The sequence below is a fragment of the Seriola lalandi genome, unplaced genomic scaffold, assembly GCF_002814215.2.
Source record: "Seriola lalandi dorsalis isolate HSWRI2012SDOR001 ecotype SW California unplaced genomic scaffold, Sedor1 jcf7180002054782, whole genome shotgun sequence".
In the NCBI taxonomy this organism is placed as follows: domain Eukaryota; kingdom Metazoa; phylum Chordata; class Actinopteri; order Carangiformes; family Carangidae; genus Seriola; species Seriola lalandi.
This window is the reverse complement of record NW_019525335.1, coordinates 173569-187815: the sequence shown is the minus strand read 5'-3', so window position 1 is coordinate 187815 and position 14247 is coordinate 173569. Positions and strand designations below refer to the sequence as shown.

At 41.4% G+C, this 14247-nt stretch overlaps 1 protein-coding gene across 4 annotated transcripts in view; it reads left to right on the top strand.

Moving 5' to 3' along the window:
- The window catches only part of sema6cb (semaphorin 6Cb), a 153110-nt gene that overhangs the window by 14756 nt on the left and 124107 nt on the right, over positions 1-14247 (top strand). For all 4 annotated transcript variants that reach the window (XM_087179090.1, XM_023425499.2, XM_023425498.2 and 1 more), the window contains exon 2: positions 4911-5003. The gene's annotated coding sequence lies outside the window, so the exon portion shown is untranslated. The remainder of the gene's footprint in view (positions 1-4910; positions 5004-14247) is intronic.

Here is a 14247-nt window from a genome sequence, read left to right as displayed (position 1 = left end):
GGTGGTGGGGGTGGGCGGGTAGGGGGTTTTGGCTCAGCTGGATGTTGTAGCCGTTTTTCCAGAGACGGGGTCGGATGCAGGTCAGGCCACCTTGAACTCCTTTGCTAGATTTATTGTGTTGGAGGCGGACGGGGTCAGGCCACGCTCCGCCCCCCAACACGAGGACTTTGTTAGCGCCGGACACGAAGCAGACACTGGCAGCACAGACACATCCCCGTCACGCTCTCTAAGGAGAACCCTGCAGGGGTCAGAGGTCATGTGTTAAGGGGGGGGGGGGGCATCCATGTGGCATGACCTGAATACTGATTGATTTTTTTGAGTGGGTGTCATGGCAGGGAGGGATGGAGGGAGGGGGAGGGGGGGTCAAGCCTCTTACCCTCTTACCTTACCCCATGTGGCGATGCAGAGTGAGGGAATGTGGTACAAAGGAAGGAGGAAGACACAGGAGTCACAACATGTCTGACTCCCCCCCGCTCGGCTGCACCTCAGCGGGTGTGTGTTTTCACTTTCCCTGAAACAAGACACTCGACCACATGTTTTCCTTTAATAGACAGCTAAGTGGAGAAAGGGCAGGAGTGTGGTCTGTTTACCGGATGATCATTGGGTTGTTGGCTTTTGGAGCCCCCCCCCCCCAGCTCCTCTGCTAGATTTATTAGTTGTTCAAAACTGCACAAGCATGCAGGCCATTGACAATTATATCAATCATTCAATTAGAGCAGTTTAGCGATGCCACGGTCTGGAAATTTTCCCACTGGGTAATAAACTCGTGACAGCACCGGGACATTTTTACAAGAAAAGACTCGTTGGCTCAATATCTTGAAATTAGAAGTGTTGCCTCCAGATGCTGCCACCGTCTTCAGACAAAGTCTCAATGTTCAGGTTCCTTCCTCACGTTGGGTTTAAACCCAAAATATTGTGAAATAGGTGCTTTTTCTTTTTGCCTTGACGCCAAATCCTTCACCATCATCCGGTCAGTCAACTCTCCTTGCGTGATAAGACTCAGACTACTGCTGCAGACGCTATAATAGCTCCCACTAAGTATTGATGACTAGAATCTTACAAATTAGAGTTTGTTTTTTTGTTTTTTTTATTGATGAATGTGGGTGTAACCACTGAAATGCAAAACTGAACCAGATGGGTTTTATGTTTATATAAAAAAAACAAAAAACAACAAGTTAGAGTTAAAAAGTTATGTAATCGGTGCGTGCCTGAACATGTGTGTGTAACAGCGGTATCACCATTTGCATACAACTGGAATAAGTCTGTGATTCATAGTGATCATTCCTATCAGTAATGATAAGATTGCTGATGGGAACGTGGTGACATTGATAAATAGAGGTAAGTTAAGCACGTAATGGAAGTAAGAGCTTTGACGTCGTGAGTTATCATAGTACATTTTTCCCCGTGCAATTAAATTGATTGTTACATGTGTCAGGTGCGCTGACTTTTGGTTTTACCTCCACGCTAAACTGTTGGCTTGTTTACAGTCTGTCTGATGTCTCAGCAGCGCCGCAGCGTTCCCAGACCAAATCAATTACTGTGATGAGTCTTATATCATCATAATAAGAACAGACGGTCAGATCCATGAGAACTTTAAACTAATATGACTGATACCATGGTCCCAGTGTATATATAAAAATAATAGAAAAAAATATAGAAATAATACATAATTAGAACGTCATTGAAAACGATGAGATATAAAAACAATGAAAGAGAGGAAAAAATAATATTTATTACTATTTATTTCTCTCCAGAACACTGTGCTGAGCGTTAAACTTAACCTTAATCTTCCTCTTTTGAGGTCATTGTTTCACTTTCATCCACTAAACTGCTAAATTATAAAAGATGGTGTTTTCCCCGTAGCGCTCAGAGATTTGACTCTTTTCGGATGTGCTGATATATCATGATATTTGAATAGCAGCGTCGGGCTCGCACCGGCCTAATTTTGATGCATTTCCAGAGGACAGCTATAATTATGAAATAAAAAAGTTTGTCCTTCTCCCTTATCCACAATGGCATTATGCCATTTAAATGTCTCCCATCTCCTCAAGTGAAATAGAAAAAGGTCACAAATCAGACTGAAACACAGAACGCATCCTCACCCTCAAAGTTGAATTTTCCCTATCAGGGAGGCCGTGATATTTGACGCTGACTTGTTTCTGCTTGAAGAATCACGAAACATTAGAGACGTCAGTTTATCCTTTTGCTGAACTCCTGAGTAGAAAACTAAATTAAAAAAAAAACAAAAAAAACAAACCTCTTTCCATTTCGACATCTCAAGCAGCGAGTAACAGAGACCCATAGCAACTAAGTAATATTCTCTTTCTCATAGACTGATTGTTTCATTAAACCTTGCTTGGAAGTTAAATTAAGAAATCAGAGCTACGGAGAAAGAGAGCAAGAAAAAAAAAAAAGTTTGTAAAGTAGCTGACCAGCATGTCGTAACGGACTCGAGCTCTGGATGATCCCAGGAAGCTTCTAACTTTGATCCGTAGACCGGATCCGGCACCCTGGAGTTCAGATCTGGGATGATGAGTGACTAAATCTTATTACAGTGGGCTCAGTTGATTAATCAAAGTGCTGCCAGGGCAGTATTAACAGGTTGGGGGGGGGTGAACATGGAAGTGCAAGGGGAGATTTTTTCTGTTCTGTTTGCAAACCTCACCCAGTTGGTGCTTGTAACTTATTCAAATAAACAGTTATTAGCGAGCGCTGCCCGACAGGGTTAACCATCCCTCATGCATTCCTCTGAGCACATGTTGTGTTCTTGCGTCGTTAACAGGGGGCTGACGTAACCAGAGAGCTTGTGGTATCATCTCCCCAGCCTTGTGTCTGTTTGCTGAATCGATGAGTCGTTCCACAAGTGTGAAGTTTGAAGAGTCAATGCATTCATGATGGATTCTGCAGATAACGAAGGCCGAGAGCTGGAGGTGGCCCGAGCGAACAAACAAGCGAGTGGGACATGTGGTCCAGCAGATCAGAGGCCAGGCATTGATTCCATGACTCCTTTCAGTTGTGGCTCCAAGTTGTGGTTTTTAAAATTGTTCGCACTGAAGGATAGTGTTTATGCTGTTCATCAGGAGTTGATACTGAGCCGAGGTTCTTTGGTCAGAGGATAGTTTCTCCTCTTTCCTTCTCTTTACTCACTCAGAACAAAATGTAAACCTCCCTCTGTTGTTTTTAATCACCACTTTGTTTTCAGCCCTTTTTGGTCGCAATTCAAAATGTATCTCTGAGTATTTGACCTGCAAAGAGAGGTGCCAGAGACCAGCTTGGATTTTCTTTGTTGGCACCAGTGAGTCTGGTAAAATCAAACTTCTCAAACTCCCCCCCCCCTAAATTTTATCAATCAAAAATGATGGAAGACGTGTTGGCATCATTCTAGCAGATGTCCAGCTGATCGATGTTCCTGAAGCCCTTTCAGGCTCTGCTATTAAGCACAAACACACTCTACTAAATTAGCCAAGGTGCATTTAGGGACAATTTGTAGTCTGGGAACTCAAATACCCCCAGAGATAGTCTGGAACCTTTGTTGAACCGACACTAGAATTTGTTTTCCGCTCTGCCTTATCTGCCTTTTTGATGTTTTTTTTTGTTTTTCCCAGACAGAGCTGTAAGTTCAGAACTGATCTGTTGGAGTCAATCAACATCTCACTCTATACCACTGAAACAAGAAAACATCTGCCACACGCACAGTCATATCAAGCTGCCCAGGAAAGGCTGTTATTGATACACAGCACAGCAGTTGCTCTTTCCATCCGGGGCTTGTGGTCGTTTTGTCAAAACAAAGAGAAACTTGAGAACGTGGAAGAGAGAAGACAGAAATAAGCTGGCGGGCCGGCTTTGCCTTAACCTTAACTGAACCATCATCAGCATGTGGCTGCCAGCTGGTGCGCTCGCTAATCCAGAGGATGCTGCCTCTGCAAGTCATCCTGGCCTCCGCTACTTGAAATGTGCTCGGCTTGAGGTCGAAACCTCCATCGTCTCCATTTGTCAGAATTAGTCTTCGTGCAGATCAGGATCCAACTAGGTCATTAAACACATTTCGACCAAAAAAAAAAAAGAAAAATTAAATAGATATTTATGGCCGACTATCTTCAGGTTCAAGCTGCACAGAAAGTTTCTAACAAGTCAAAGATTTTCCAGAACAATGGTCAAGTTAATGAATTTCTGAAATGACAGAAAGTGCGAATGCTTATTGTGATTTCTTTCACAATTTGAATGTGGCACACAAACTCTTCTGAGATTACACATGAGATTGAATCACTGATTGCTTTTTTTTAGGTTTTATGTTCAATTGAAAACTAATCAGCAGCTGTACGGAGCAGGAAATTAGATACAACCGATATATGTCCTGGAGTCGGCTTCTTTAAGAGCAGAAAAAAATAGCTTATCAAGCTCTCAGTTATGCAAAAATTCCCATATCAGCTTGCAGACGGCATCGTATGAGGCTCTCTTTAGGTTTTTTGCGCTGGCAGGATGAAAATGTTTTCCTGGGAGCAGCTTGTCAGAGCACATTGTGAGCTGAGATGCCATCATCGGATTTGGCTAGTTTAAGATCTGGGATTTGTCAAAAGATTTCTGTTCACTTATTTGCAAAAGCAACCTGTTGTCACGCAAACATCACCAACCGTTTAATCTTCCCTCCAGAGTTCAAAGCAGCCGGGTTCACATTTCAACTGCATTTTTTTTTTTGGCATTTCCCTGATGAAAGCGAATAGTATATCCAAGCACTAATAGTCTGTCATTGTTGTTCATATTTTGGACTTTTCGGGTTCTTTGAAGGGAAAATGCAACATGATTGCTCTGAGTGCTCGCGGAGACTTTGGGTTGCATCAGTGTAAGCTGTCCCGCGTTATGTCTTAGACAGACGGAGATGTAATTAGTCATCTCTTCCTTCTCATTCACAGATACACTGACAGCTGCTCTCTGAAGCCTGCACCCAGCCGGGTTTTACCTACCTGCTCGGTGGATCGCTGCAGTCGCACTGTTCGGAAGCCGAGGTAAGGACTGCTGCTTTTCTTCCTTTCTCCTATGTGATTAACAGCTGAAGGAAATTTGATGTGGGAAAGATTAGACTCTCTGCTGACTCATCTTTCAAATGCAGTGTTTAGGTTGAAATGGAATGTGTTAATGTCTACTCTGAGGTGACCACTTGATTAAATTCATGGAAATACTGCTACAAAAGCTGCTTTTTAAATGATCATCTACTCACTTACATTAAATCAAATGTCAGGAATTAGCTTTTAAATATATGGCAACCTTTTTTTTCTTTCTCCTCAAACCAAGGACAAACTTAGTATGAGGTCAGCTGATACAGTGTGACTCTGCTGCTGGAAAAGGAGCAAACAGTTTTGTGCACACTGTTCATTATTCAACACTGTTGACGAGTATCTTTTTTTTTTTAACAGCCATGAAAACATATTTTGGTATCAGCTGTTTACTGTGTGCGATGGGGATTCTACATGAAGGCAGTGTTTTCTGCCAAAACAGTTCCGCATTATTTTTTCATGTCATTTCATATAAGAGATGTCTCTGTTTGTGTTTTTTTTCCTTGTGCTCCGCTCAGCGGTTTAAAGCTCAGTTTGAAGCTGATGAAGAAGAATGGTTGAGTTTTATTAAACTCTTTAATAAAAAATAAAACCTAAAGTTGTGTTTTTCTGAACCATAACCTCCGTATGAAGTCATGATTATTTAATGTCAGATATGAACAAGCTTTGGGAGGAAGATAAGTCTTAGATTACTTAGAAAAAGTTTTATATACACAACATTTAGTTGATATGTTATCTTCTTAGTGGTTTGTTAATCTGCAGCTCTGTACTGTAACTCTGTCGGTTCGCAGTCATTGGTTTTAAAGTGTAGCCTCGTTGTGTTGTAGCTCATAGTTGTTTACGCTGTGTTTGTTTCTCTACTTTGTAATTCTGCCGCTGCCACATCTGTCTGCTGTGTACATGCAATCTGTTGAATGTCAGTCAGTTCTGGAAGAATGATTCTCTGTCACTCTCCATAAGCCTCATTCATTTTTTTTTTTTTTGTTTTGTTTTTAACTCCAGATAAAAAGCTTTGTTTTTACGTTTTTTCCTTTATCTGACTCAGGGGTCTGAGGATAAAGGGTGCAGTTTAAATCCTCTGGGACAAATTTTTACATAGATAAACTTGACTTCACTCAGAATATTGGCCGATCGTTGTGCGCGGTGGCTGCCGATGAGGCGTACACACCTGGTTGAGGTTGTGCAGCGCGGTTGTCGGGCAGTCGAGGGAGAAACAACTGCACAAATGTGTCAGAAACCTGTAGAATCACGGAGGAGCTATTGTGTCTGGCTGGGCTTGTCCCCAGCGAGCCTGAATGTGGACAGTAGAGGACAGGGCCAAGGAGCGCTGATGACAGGACGCCCCGTGGGATGGCTGGAAACAGATGGCTGGCCAGATGCCGGCCTGCTCTGACCTTGAAAGCATCTGAAGGTAAAAGCAGCAGAAATGTCTCAAAAACAAGTGGTGATGGACAATACGGCGGGAGTGGCAGCTCTGTGTTTTGAGCAGAGTTGTTCGTGTGTGTGTGTGGATGTTATTGTGTTTCATAAGGGTGTGATCACGCATAGAGTTAATTTTCTTTGGTGTGCACCTCATCAGAGAAGTTAACCTTTTTCGGCACAATCTAATTCGGTTTGTTTTGGATCACACTGTTCGCCTGCGAGGGAAGCGTGGCTTGTAAACAAGTGGAACTCGCAGAGCTGTTATTAATTGGAATAAAAGTGCGGGTAAGCTATTATCCTTCAAAGGTTGAAAATGTGGTTTTTGGCAGGGAGGTCAAATTAGCACGATGGACTTCTCTAAGAGTTTACCTCTCCTGGTATTCATGCTAGTTATAAACCCAGGAAGAAATCAGCTGAGAGTCTGCTTCATTTTGCTTCATTATATTATGTTTGGCTCTGCAAGCACAGGGGATTGGTAACTATCAGATGTCAGCATCCACCTTCTTACACCCATTAAGCATTGTATTTTGAAATTTTTCCCTGCAGTTGCTATTAATCTTGTTCTTTCTTCTACAAACATGTTTTGCAGATGGAAGAAAATAAAGACCCCAGCGTTTTCTCAGGGTCTCTTTGTGAAGGAGTTTGATTGGCATTGTTCTCTCTGGCTTCAATTAACATGAGCTAATCTGACTAATCATTTTCCATGTTAATCGGTTGAACAATTGGTGCATAAAATGTTAGGAACTACTGATAAATGACCATCAGAATTTAAAAATGATCATGCACAAATTTCTTTGTTTTTCTGACCAGCAGTTCAAAGCAAAATCTTAATCACAGAAGACTAAGAACTGAGAACCTGCCAATTGTTGGAACCAATGAATTTCTTGCAGAGATGAAACAGTTACCGGTTTCACGCTAAATCGTGGTAAAAATGCCAGATGGATAGTATTACTGTTTGAATTTTCATTATCAATATAACATGGATGATTACCGACGCTTTGATCTGTGATTGTGTGTTTTTGAAACTTATTTCAGAGCTGCTGCTCGCATCCCGAACACAGTGCAGCCGCAGTGTTTCTGGTTTAACAGCACCATACTGGGCAGGTGAAAAGTGTGTTTACAGTGTGTGTTCTCTGAAAGACAAGCTCGGAAATATATAATTATGATAATAATAATAATATATGGCAAACTATATATATATATATGGCAAACCCAGTACTGCTACTGGTCCCTTGTCCTCATCTATGACAAAGACGTGTTGGACATGTTATTATTTTAATGTTTAAATGTAAACAAAAAGGCTGCAAACTATTTATTTGTGGTTTCCATGATCAAACATTGTGAAAGTTATTACTTTTTGCACATTTGAACAATCCCGAGATAATACTGATAACCGTGATTATTTTGGTCGCTATAATCGCGATATTACATTTTCATTTTTTTTTTTATATCAATTCATCTCTAATTTCTTGGAATGTGATTTTCTAGGAAATGACATAAAATATAACCAATTACACAAAGTTTTCTGTCAATTAACTTAATAATTAATCAAGTATTTCACAAGTATTGACCTAATTAAATGTTTCCAAATGAAGTGCTAATGAAAGTTAGTGAGGTTAGCTTTAAGTGTGCGCAGTGGCTGAACAGTAGTGATCTATTGTCAGCACCAGGAGAGACTCAGGCAGCCGACTGTGAAGCAAACGCCACCAGCTGCCTGATATTGTGCAGGCCTCTGGAGCTTTGAGCACAGCAAAGGTAGAGCCGTGATCAGAGCTGGGAACTGGGTGTTGGTGGTGGTGGTGGTGGTGGTGGTGGTGTTGGGGGGGACTGTGAGAAATAAGAGGAGATGGAGGAGGGTAGAGGTGTCAGGCGTATAATTGGGGTGAGGAGATCTCAGGGGTGGATAGAGGGAAGCTTTATTAAGACCGCTCAAGTCTGATGTGCTCGCACGGCCGCCTAGCTCTTCCTCGCACACCCACGCGTACGGGCCAATCTTCCATTTCCACAAGAGACTCTGTAACAACAAAGGGATGAAGGGCAAAGTCCTCAAGCTCCTTTCAGTCACAGATAAGACAAAAGACCCCATTACTTGAAAAGCACTGATGGGGAGGCAGCAGTGTATGAATCTGCCTTGTTTTATTTTTAAATCGAGGCCTATTGTTCCTGCGTCCTCACTGTTAAGCTAAGTCGCTATTACTTATTGATAGTGCTGTCATATTGTATCCTGAGATGCTGCAGATTTCGTGACTCAGTTGTACTTCAGTGAGACAAGCTAGCAATTCATTCAGCAGTCTAACACAACTGATGCCTGCTGGATAACCTCCCTGAATTCTCTTTGTAGAAGAAGATAATAAAATAAAAAGGCCTATTTCTCTTTGCCTGTTTCCTTTAAAATAATACAGACGTTTTCATCAGCCATTCGGGTGACACACATATCAGTGAAAGTGATAACTGCATTATACTCTGATTATGTTCTGCTCTTACCCGGTGAATGCACAGCGTGAAAATGCACAGAGGAACAGAGCTTCTGTGAAATATTTGCAGCCCAAAGTGTAGGCAAATATTGGAGCTCAAAATGGATAAAAGAGGAATAATCTCTTGTTTTGGTTCACAATGGAAAACAAACTTTCCGGGGTGACCTCCCCCGTGACTGATCGTATCAACTCCGATGGTGAGATTAGGAGCTTAACTGCTTCTTTTCCTCACCCGGTGAACGTGAAATGTTACTTTTGGAGTCAACGAAAGTTCCCATATCAATAATTGAATCCTTTGTAGATGCACGCCTCTTTGAATGAGGCATCCTGAAAACGTCCTCTCACAAAAGCAGATTTCTTCTTCTTTTTTTTTCTTTTTCTTTTTTTTTGTGAGTGACACAGCAAAGATTTTGAGTGGAAGCAGGAGGCAGTTACATTACAGGAGGGGGGGGGGGGGGGGAATTAGTGGCCTCCCTCAGTTCTTCAGCTGTAAATTGGTTTCTGTGGAACTCAAGAAAAACGGGCTGGAGGTTTGTTCTCTGCTTCCTTAGTAGCTTGTTAATCCCCCACAGCTCTGTCTGGAGGGAAGAATTGCTTGCGTGTACATGGCCCTTGTGGAAAATGGCGCTACTCCTCCTCCAGCCCTCTTCCGTCCTCTTTCCACCCGGTCCTGCAGGGCTTGGCTAATCCTCTGCCTGGTCATGGTGGGGAGATTGCAGGCTTTTTCAAAGCCCTTTGCTGGCCGGACTTCAAAGTTACAGGGATACAGAGACTTGAGGAGGTGGGAGAAAATGAGGTCCACCGCAAGCAAAGACTGTGAGGGGTTCAACTCAGCTTTTTTTTTTATTTATTTATTTATTTTTAAGTGCCATTCCTGAGGTGACACTGAGAGATCTGTGGTCTCGAGGGAGAGGCTTTGTTGATTGGAAAGACAGGGGCCACAGTCACAGTCTCTGAAGATCAGTTGGTGCTGACGCTTGCAGAGCTTTTGGGCCTAGCTGTGAAACTATATATACATGTTACATAACATACACAAAAACACTCCCTATATGCAAAGACAAAATTGAATAGTATAAATAGCATGAAACAGAGGCATCTTCACAGCTCTCCTTCCTGTTTACATTACAGGTCTGCGGCCATGTTTTAACTGAAACTGCTCTTTTTTTTTTTTTTCCACAAAGTGCTGCCAAAATCCACAGTGCAAGTTCAGGTCAAATACTCCAAATTAGTTTAACTTTTTTTTTTTTTTGATACTGTTGAGAAAGTTCATTCACTTTGAAAGAAAACAGTTCAGTAGATTCTGAACTCTCTTCTCTACCTTATCTTCAGTCTGGGACTAATCTTATCAGGGTCTCATCAGCTGAGTGTTATTCAATTGGATCCACAGGATGTCTGGGCTCCTCTGTCATTACGCTGGTCTTTGTTAGAGATTTACCGCTCATGTGTCAACATAAGAGTTTCGGTCCAGTTATTTATTTATTTATTTATTTATTCATTTAGCTACAAATATATCTGATTTGATGGAAATGACTCTGGATGTTGATCCTCTGTTAAATTGTTAGATAACCCAGGGAGAGATTAGAGTGAGTTCATGCCAGATGAAGAAAATTGTCTGATATTAAAATGTTGTGAGCATCATGATAATCGTTGGCTGTGCCGGCAGTTGGCTTTGTGCCGTGTTTAGAAGCTCTAAATAAGCATGTTCTGGTGTCTGGAAATGGGAACTTAATTTGCATGGAAGTTTTTCTATTTATTGTGATTTCTTTAAAAAAAACACACACACACAATGTTGTGATGCTGTTACACACAGGCTGTTTCAAATCTGTAATACCCAAAAATCTTACAGTTCTCCGTTCTCCGAACCATTCCTCAAATCTGAACGGAGACACAATGCACACACACTTTTAGATTCGGCCTGACTTACACTTTCTGAGGATATAACTATCTCCGAGGTCCACCGGATTAAACGTCCTTAAATCCGCTTAGAAATCACAGAAAAATGAGCGTCTTCCAACTGCAGAACTCCTCGTATATTTTAAATTGTCTGATGTTTCTTTGTTGGTAATTCAGCAAATGTCGATGCTGCCAGTTTAAACAAAAACAGGATTTGGAAGCTGAAATTGTAACGTGACTCCATGAATCCATGGCGACATAATACTTTCTGTTTACATTCATACATACATACATTCCCCAAATAAGAGCAATCTTGATGGTAATAATAATAATAATAATAATAATAATAATGATGATATGTGTGATGTTATTATTAACTTTTTACTCTAAAAAAGGAAGGTACCTGTTTGGGTTGTGCCAATCAATGAGCGATGATCTCTGTTATCTTTCACCATCAGCTGACCAAGTGTCTCAATGGCTTCAAAAGGTTCATATTCAAGAGACACATCCAAATGTGCAACATGTTAATTAGTTTAAATGGACTCGTTGGTTTTGGGATTATACATTATTCCCCTTGATGTTCAGAAAGTGTGCAGTTGACATACGGTGGCTCAGTTGGACCTTAATGCAAACACACACACACACACACACACACACACACATTCTTCCACGCGGGTGTGAGATGTCAATAAGCCATTTAAAGCTTCACCCTGAGGTAACCCGTCGTAAAGGTTAGTTAGCTTAACTCAACAAGGAGGATTATGTCATTAACTATGGCTTCCTTAGTAGCAGCTGTGGCTGAGTTTTATCTTTATTCTATTCAATTCATGTCATTAGTACCGCTTACTTCAAATGGATTTTAGATTATATCAGTGTGCTGGGGGTGAAATCAGACCTGCGGTTTGTTTACTTTGTTCTGAACCGTAGCAGAAATGTTAACTTAAGCTTGTTTTTTTTAATTTGTATTGTTTTTTAAAAAAACAATGTAAATTTAGCCATCCAGTACCCAAACGCCAGCGACCATCAGCTTGTAAACAGTCAAAGCTGCCTAAATGATTAGTATTAGAATTAGGACTGCAACTAATGATGTTTTTAATTTCTTGTTTAGGGGTTCACATTTAATTGATTATTTAGCTCATAAATTGTCATAATAGATTAAAGGTCCCATATATTATAAAGGTAGCCATGTCTTGTTTGATTATAAAGCTGGTCCAGGATCTGTATTGATTCTGTGAAAGTATCAAAGCAGAAAATGCACGCAGCCTGTATTCAGAAACGGAGTCACCGCTCTCGCCCAAGCCCCAAGCCCCGCCCACCCGGACCCACCGTCCAGCCTTATTAGAGCTCCAGAGAGATTAATCAATAAATCACTTGTGTATTTGATGATCAGTTTCAGGCACAAATGAAAAACATTTGCAGATCCTCGATTCTTTGTGCTTTTCTTTGTCAGATACGATGATGAACTGAATGTCTCGTTTTCAGCTGCTGGTTTCATTAAAACTAGTTTGAATATGTCACCCTGGGTTTGCGGAAATTATATCCGGGATTTTATGTGGTTTTATAGACAAAATGATTAATGGAGAAAATACTTGGCAGATTAATCAATAATGACAATAATTGTTTCTTGCAGCCCTACAACAGATTATTGAGTCTTTCCTGTCCAGCCCCCCCCCCCCCCCCCCCCGACAGGCCGGTGAAGACGATGGCGACCATCGACCATAAAAGCTGGAGGTTTATAGGCGCAGTTGATGCAGTATGTGGTTATTGACCAGAAGCTTTGGGCGTAACGTGGAAGGACCAGTCTGATTAGTCTTGACAGCAGAGCAGTGTAGCTCAGGTTATTTCCCCTCAACATTTTATAGACAATTTCCCCTCATAAATTCAGCAGACGGAGACAGGCTCAGGTAGTTTTCACACCCACCGCCACGATTTCTCTCACTTTGAAATTGATTTGGTGGAGGTGGTTGATTTTGGAGATGCAACATATCGGATTATCTATTTATTTATTGCTAATATCACACTGTGTCTGCCGCAGAGCGCGAGGCTGTTTATCTGAGAGGCTCTCTTATTTCTTATAATTGATGTTTACAAATTCCCTGGGTGGGACATTAAGGTAGATTCCTGTATTAATTGCCAATGTATGCCATCTAAACGGGTAATTGCTCGCTGTTTGCCTGAATGTAAATGTGCTCAGCTTGGGTTTAATGGAGTTTGTTTACAGAGGTGCTGCCCACCGACAGATGAAGACGCTTTAACTGATGCCGTCTGCTTTTTCTGATTGTTGCACGTGTCATTTCCAAGACACATCAACACATTAAAACAAGAGGACGTTCAACATTTTAAGATAGAAATCTGCGTCCTACACTGATAATTATGTTTAATTATTGATTATTCTTTGCATAATTCTTAGATGAATGTCCTCAGATTGATTGTTTTTGTTCCGAACAACAATTTAAAACCCAAAGATATTCACTTTATAATCACATTAATTAGAGCTGAGCAGGAAAATCAAAATTTAAATTACCTTCCCTTTTGTCCGACAAGGACCGGGAAATATATTGGATTAATTTGATTAATTCAAATTTCATTTTTTTTTTTCCCCCGCTGCGTCTACTTTTAAAAGCGAGTTATTACACCGCACACAAAGAGGTTACTCATCAACACCAGGAGCAAGTGAATCAGCGAGCAAACATTTCTCTTCCATCTGTGCTGAAACTGATTTTCAGAGTGGAAGCATCTGGTCCTGACAGTCCAGCGCTGTATGGAACAACCCGTGTTTTTGAATATACATAATGATGACGGCCTGGCAGGTGGTTCACGTCTTTTATTCTTATTCCACCGTTTTATAAACATGAAGACCTAAAAGACATGAAAGAATTGAAATTATATTTTTGGACTGGACTGTGGTCACATGTGCAGCCTGGCATTTTAAGATAGTAAAACATGCCAGCAACTGGCAGTAAAAATATATATTTATATCCACAAAAACCCATAAATGATCACCTGGTTTTTCTTCTCTGCTCCTGTAATAAATTTTTCTGGATGTCTGTTTTTCTCTGGAGCAGTCTGACTTGAATTGAGCGCTCCTTTATCACGGCCGCCCTCAGCCCGTAGCTCTGCACGTTGTGACTGACCCCTGATAGACCCCTGATAGAAAATCTCCCACAGTTTCCAATAAAATCGACTATTACATAGCTCTGCATATGTGTGGGTGTTTGAAATTAGTTCATCTTCATTCATCCCTTCTTAGCGGGGGCGTCCTCCCATCCCCCCCCTCTGCACTCAATATCCAATTTTGGCCCAATTGTGGGCTGAAGGAGCGGAACACTCTCTCCACGGCCTCTGTTCATACCCTGAATCCCTCCACACATCAGCACACACCTGACGGGGCTGATCCGGGGGGAGGG